The following is a 7,517-nucleotide window of genomic DNA, read 5'->3' on the forward strand; positions in this document are numbered from 1 at the left end:
AGAATAGATACTAGTTGACCATAAATAACCATAGCATTAAACATAGTATGAGTTATACATAAACCTTAGTATAACCGTAACACCATTGGGAAGTTTCAACCTAATTTCTTTTCTGATCCGATTCTGCTCTGAGCTGAGATCCTAAAACAGCTATGCTACTCTTACAACACTGTCCTCCACTTTGACTGCTGCCAGCCTGTCACTTTCACTAACCATGTAGGACGAGAGCAGTGGATGAAGATATATACCATGGTACCATGGCATTTAGCTCAAAGCAGATCAGCTGAAGGAAGGCGTTACCATTTCTTTGACCTTTCTATTGGTTGTACATTTGAGCTGGTCATGTACCATGGAATCTTTTACAACCAACCTGTAATGCTTTAAACTCCATAAGCCCATTAATGGGCCTTTTTTAAATTACTGCAAAAAATATATATAAATCACAAGAAAATATATTAATGTTGGACATCAAATTAAACACCAAAGTCTTTGCTACAAGAATCAGTAAGCCATTTAACAAAAAACTCAAACAGAAAAGTATAAAAAGTATTGTTGTTACACTTTGCTTTTTACTGTGTTTTTACAGTTTGATCAAAATGAAATCTGTTCATTCAGTTAATTTGTGTGCTTGTTTTATTTTAATGGGAAATATATAGGTTGTTTTATGAATTTAAAAAAATCATAATTCATTAAGAAAAATCATAATTCATTAAGAAAAAATCATAACTGAATTCTCTCTGTACTAAACCCTCTCTAACTTTGTTCTGCTTTACTCTCACAAGTCAAACTTTGCAGAGATAATGTTCACATATTGTGTTATGATTTGGGAGAAGTTTAGACCTCACGAATGCCTCATTTCAAAGAAATAATCATCCTGAAAGTGTTTTTTTTCTAGGCGGACCTGAAAACTTTTAATTTTTGCTGTGTGTCATCTTCATTTACTCTTAACCCGTAACATATAGACTGATATTTACACATCTGAACAAAATCTCATTTAATTTTAACACTATGTTCAGTGTAAACTTTAACACTCTGTAGATAGGGACCATATGTTCACTGACCTAGTGTTAAATTTGACTCTTTAAGTGTTGCATTAGCACTGTCAATTTGACTGTCTAAGAGTTATGCGGATTAGAGTAGAATGTGAAGTCTCTCACTGATGGGTTTAGGTTCCTCCATACTTCAGATTATTACTATTAGATTTATATCATCATCATATTATCAGATTTATATCATCTAGCATATCACATTTACCTAGGCTAGTGAAGCACCTGCGCCTGTTCTTCTATTTGTGTCTGCTGGAGGCCTGTCTAATTTGTTATCAAGACAACAATTAAAGTCACCACCTATTACTGTAAAAGGAGATCTGTGTTCCTCTATTTCTGCTGCTATTGTAGTCCAAAATGACGGGGTTGGCAAATTAGGTGCGTACATATTAATCAAAGTGACCGGTGTGCCATACATTGTGCCGTGAACAAGGATGTATCTGCCCTCAAAGTCGCTTTTACATGTACCGAGTATGAATGGGGTAGCCTTGTGTATTAAAATAGCGACTCCTCTGCTATTGGAGGAAAATATGATGAGTAGTAAGCCTGGCCTACCCAGTCTCGCTTAAGTTTCATGTGCTCCTTATCCAAGTGGGTTTCTTGTAAGAAAGCTATTTGTATCTTGTCTTTTTTGAGGAGGCTTAATATTTTCTTTCGCTTAATTGGATGATGGATACCCTTTACATTAAATGTTTGATTCTATTTATCCCTGACATTTCCTACTTCTTTCTTTGCCACAGAGATATGCTGTCCTTTTAGAGACCTCCTGCAGGCTCTCTGATAATGTGTTAACTGACCTTTGCTGACCTAGTTCAGATGGATATTCCTTTCCGGTGCTGTGGTACAGAACATAACATTTCAGAACACAAACTCAAAAACATGAATTGAAACTTGAACTTATTGAAAGGGCACATGTGATGCCTCCTGCTCACTAACGTTTCCCCTGACATCAAAACAAACTAGTAGGATATAACAGAGCTTCACAGACTCCCTATTATAAAGAAGCAGTTTTCAGGTATACCAATTTATTATAATCCGCAACCTTGAAGTTTCTTTACATTCTTAATCAATCGGTGCAGTCACAATATATGTGTTACGACCCAAACGCGGACCAGAGAGTGGAAGGAGGAACTTGTTTATTCTCAGGGAAACAGGTATGGAGGAGCAGTCAAGGGAGTGACGGGGAAATCCAGGCAGGGGGAATCCAGGCAGGGGACGGCAGACAGACTGGTGAACCGGGAGGACGGATGACAGCGAACAAAAAGACAGATTAGTCTAAATTAGACTAGACTGGACTGGACTGGACTGGACTGGACTGGACTGGACTGGACTGGAGCGCAACCAGGTGCCGTCTCTACCAGGTTAGTTGGACAACGATCTGGCGACGAGTGGATGAAGAACCGGGGTAGATATACTGTAGGGTGATTAGTTGATTGAAGGCAGCTTGGTTGCTTGAGCAGGTGAGGTGAGTTGTAATCAGGGGGCCATGCCCTTACCACACACAGTGTAGGCAGGAGGCACGGCCTGGCCGTGACAATACGAAGTCTAATAACTGTGGGTTCCTTTTCTAAAACATAGTAATACCAGAGGTAGGCCGTCAGGGCCTTCTAAGCCTTCTCTGCTTTTACTTTTTATAATTAAAAGTTGTAGCTATTTTATAATTTAATTTTTTTTCACAAATACACTACATGTATTATAATATTTTTTCCCTATTAGCTTATTTTCTCATTGCACAGACAGGAGTCTTCATCTGTTGCTCTGCTTTAAGCCTCTGGTATGGCTTGCTTGGAAGATGGTTAACAGCATCTTTATCCAATCACATTTCACATCTCTTCCTCTATTGAAGAGTAGCCTGGTTAAACTAGATGAAACAATTTTCTAGAGTGTCTGGACGATTGGTCACAAAGCCCCCGTGACCATTAACATGCGCTGTGATTGGTCAGTGTGCCAGCATGACCTCTGTCAACAAAACAGAAAGCCAGGATTAAGAAGAGTTCATGCTGAAACATAAAAGACGTTATGTTTAGTGTTTTACGTGTTTTAACACTCAATGGCTGAAGGAAGAGTAGAACCGGACTTAGAACAGACATGATCAGCTGCTGCTGCTACAGCTACAGCAGCTCACTCATGAAGGGGCTTTAGGAATATTTCACATGAATTTTGTACCGTCTGTTTCTAAAACTGCTGCTAAATTTAGAATCGGAAAGATCCACATATCAGCTGCACGGGTCAAAGTTAAGAAAAAAAAGAAGAAGAAAAAGCTAAATTTTAAGGTAGTTAATATCATTCGTTCTGATCAGCTCGTGCTCTTGTGTGTGCAGTGTTTGAGTGTTGCAGTTTTGTTGGATTGTTTTGACATGCTTTGTTATAACTGTAAACTATTATATTGCATATTTGAACAGCTGTGTGTGGAGGCAGTGTTCGGATGTACATTTCTGGGGCCTTTATTGAAAGAAAAAAAGCTTGTACAGACAGACATGGCAAGACTGTGTTCACCATGATTGTGATTCAACATCTTCTGAGAATGTCATGGGTAATCTCAGTGTTAACAGATGAGATTATATTAGCATGTACCTGAACAGACAGTGTGAATGTTGTTTTTTATCAGGGTAAAAAAGACTAGAGCCTCCTAGAGCCACTGCTGTACATTAACTATGATCAAACATCTGGGTAGATGAGACAAACAGGCCTATTCCCTGGGGCCCAAGATGTCAAGGGGCCCCATAGCTAGGATGCTGTACCAAGTGACTTTAGCCATTTTAACTCTCAAACAAGAGCTCAGACGAAAGACTGATCATGTTTTTTTGTTTGTTTTCCTGATCCTAATCCCAGACCTTTTAATAGTAAGTATCTGTTTCCATCAAGTCTACATAATACAGCTGCCCAGTGTATACTTAGGTTACTGTAAATCTATGTTAAAGTTGTACAGAATTTTGATAGAGGACATTTAAACCCCTTTTTTCAAGAAGCCCACATACAGAGCATTCACCATCAACCATTAGTGGATTAAGTCATCTGTCCCTTTTACACAATTTGAAAAAAAATGTGGGAGGTCCTGTATTTGTGGAGAGAAGAGGCAGTGTGATGGCAGGAAACTTTGCATGTGAATTGGACAACATATAGTTTTCAACCAGCACTCTGTGTCTGTTTCCCACAGTCCCCAAATTCATCCATTTAAACGCTTTATGGATACATGATCTGAAATCTTTCAAAGCCTCAACAGGTCAATATTTGGGACTTTTCAGACACATGCGTATTGTTGCGTTTGTTAAAAACTGTCTAGGTCTTAGCTACTCCTTGTCATCTCTTCTTTTGTATTATGCCATGGGTCCCGAGAAGGCTGGCCTGACTGAATCTCAAAAAGAGCAATTTGACTGGGCCTTTTGAAATGCTTAGCTGTAATGTCAGTCCTGGGCTCTTTCAGATAGAAAGAAGAGGGAAATGACAGTGCAGACTTCTATCTGCCAAGTTAATAAAGAGTGCCCTCTTGGTGGCCAGCTGCCTGCCAAGCCAACAGGACAACTGCCCTTTTATTGCTCACACTTTTAGCCATGATTTGGAAGCACATTTTAAAATTCAACTTGCACACGTTTCCCAAGACTAGCGCACCCAAACAAAAATGATTGTTGCCGTATCAACAGTTACCTGTTGGAAATGCAAACAGCGTGAAAAGGCTGCCCAGACAGTTGGAAGGTCATCTAAGGCCACATTCAGACTCACTTCAGCCCTGCGTAAAAAGCTTTCCGGCAAAGAAGTTAGATCTGCGTGTTTGAGTCCTGGTTAACTCATTTACATAATGAGATCCCATCATAATGTCCATTGGATGTCAATATCGAGATACAGATCACATGTTAATATAGGGATTATAGTCCATCAGTTACAATGTAATCATGAAGTACATAATGAGTATCAATAAAATACTTCCTTTATATGCTACTCATATGTGGACAATGTAATACATATACTGTGTGTGTGTGTGTGTGTGTGTGTGTGTGTGTGTGTGTGTGTGTGTGTGTGTGTGTGTGTGTGTGTGTGAGGGACATAACAATAGAAATGACAATAGTATATAGTCAAACTATTTTGAAATTGCTGGGTACCTATTTAATAATTACCGGTACCAGTAATATTGTTACCTTATTTGATTATGAACATAAATATTTAAATGTCAATTATTCATGAATTTAATTATACATATAATGATTTACATATGAAAGAAGAAGAAAGAAGAAATAAATGATCTTTTATTAATACCTTTTGGGGAAATTGGTCTTTGCATTTAGCCCATTGGTGGGGAGCACTGTGCTGCCGTGAGGCGCCCGGGGAGCAACTGGGGGTTCAGTGTCTTCCTCAAAGACACTTTGACAGGCGAACTATGGGGAGACCAGGGATCGAACCGCTTAACTTGTGGTTTCAGAACGACCACTCTCCCCATGAGCTACAGCCGCCCCCAAAATGCACTAATGGTTAGGGACTATGTTAACATGTGCTTTATAAAACGTCCTTTAATACTGCAATTCATGATTACTTCAGGTAGTTACTAGTCGTTAGTTATTTTGTGTGACCTCATCTAAAGTGAAGACTATCTTTGCCTTACAGAGCATTTATAAATGACATTGAAAGGCCAGCAGTGCCTCAAAGCAAAAAAAAAAAGTCTCAGTTATCTTCTCAACAGAAAAAGTCAAAAAGACAACACAAAGTGATAAAGAACAAATAAATATTTATCGCAAGATGCAAACATGCTTATAATGTTCTCTGCATAAAATAATGCTTTTGCCGGTGGTGACACGTTATTGTTACGGCCTGCCTAGGGTGCCTAAGGGTACACAGTCGTAACACACATTTATAGGGAAAAATTGCCTTGGCAAAAGTGGAACAAGGAAGAGAAACAATAAGGCGGGTAAGAAGGTGCGCCAGATCAGAAACAATTAGACAACTGACTTTTCGGAAGAGGGCGGAGTTAAATCAGGGGGCGTAACATCATCAACCTGGGACACACGTTTGCTCAGGGACCGGTCAACAGTGTGTTTATGCTATGGAAAATGTTGAACTAAGTCGAAAGGGGCCGCGGACCCAGGCCAGAAAGAATGCCGGCCAGGTGATTTGGGGCGATGCCCGTCAGTGGCACGAGTGGTGAGAATGTTTCTTAGTTTAATGGCACATACACATTGATTATGAGTATCTAGCTATCACCTGGACTGGTCTACTTACAACTGAGGTGACCCAGTGGCGCGGTGGCCTGTTTTAATACCTCTAGTTAGAGGTCTTGAGACAGGCACGCGTCACCTACTAATCACTAACTAGTCACAGCTGTAATGTGTACGTACCAGCAAACTAAGAAACATACTCACCACTGCCACTGACGGGCATCCACCCCATCACCTGGCACCCTTTCGACTTAGTTCAGAGTTTTCCATAGCGTAAATGCACTGTTGACCAGTCCCTGAGCAAACGTGTGTCCCATGTTGATGACGTGTCACCACCGTCGAAAGCATTTTTTTTTTTTTTTGCAGCGAATATTATAAGTACATTGTTTGTGTAGTGTTTCTGTTGGGTGGTTACACAACAGATGGCCGACAACTTGGTGTACATTCCGGGGCCTTTATTCGCCGCTTGCTTCCACACATGTATACATTATATGCTGTCTGCCTACTCGCCCATGTCATGCATATCAATACTCGCCAGGTGGAGTAGTTCTTACTGTGAAAATCACATTGCCCTTTTTTTTAAGTGAATGAAGCCTCAACAGCTCAGCAGCAGCAGCTCTGAATCTTTGTGTACAGCTTGCGTTGGAACAACAGTTCGGCGGGGGAGCTTTCTGTTGTGCTGTGAGGTATTAGGGGTGGGAATCACCAGAGGTTCCCCATCTCTCAATTCTGGCAGGTGGTTTGGACCTGGGATTGTTCCATATGTTTTCCAGTGCTTTATGATCTGTCACCAGAGTTAAAGGATGACCATAGAAGTACAGGTGGAAATGCTCACAGCCCCACACGATGGCCAGCGCTTCCTTTTTTGTTTGGGAGTATCTCCTCTCCACATTGCTGAGAGACCGACTAGCATATTATATATGCATATATATATATATATGCAATTGCAGCGCTTACTACTTTACTTGTGATCAAGGAAAATAAATTCCGAGAACGAGAGAAGTTGTTTGACTAAGTTCTTCCGTAGGCTACACCAGGCATCCAATAATTGTGCAAATATTTATTTTTTTACATATTTTCATTAACATGTATTCTTACCGATAGCATCTCAAAACCATATAATTTACATGTTGTTTATAAAGTAATAACATTAATATTGAGTTAATTGAATTAAGTTCAGCCTATTGGTTCGGCCCTCCACAACGGTCCCAATTTCTCATGTGGCCCCTCGGGAAAATTAATTGCCCACCCCTGGTTTAGACCATGGTCCCAAGAGAGTTATTTTTAAGTTCACATATGGTACATACGTCTACCAAATGTTGTACAT

This window comes from Taurulus bubalis (genome assembly GCF_910589615.1).
Source record: "Taurulus bubalis genome assembly, chromosome: 19".
NCBI classification, from domain to species: Eukaryota; Metazoa; Chordata; class Actinopteri; order Perciformes; family Cottidae; genus Taurulus; species Taurulus bubalis.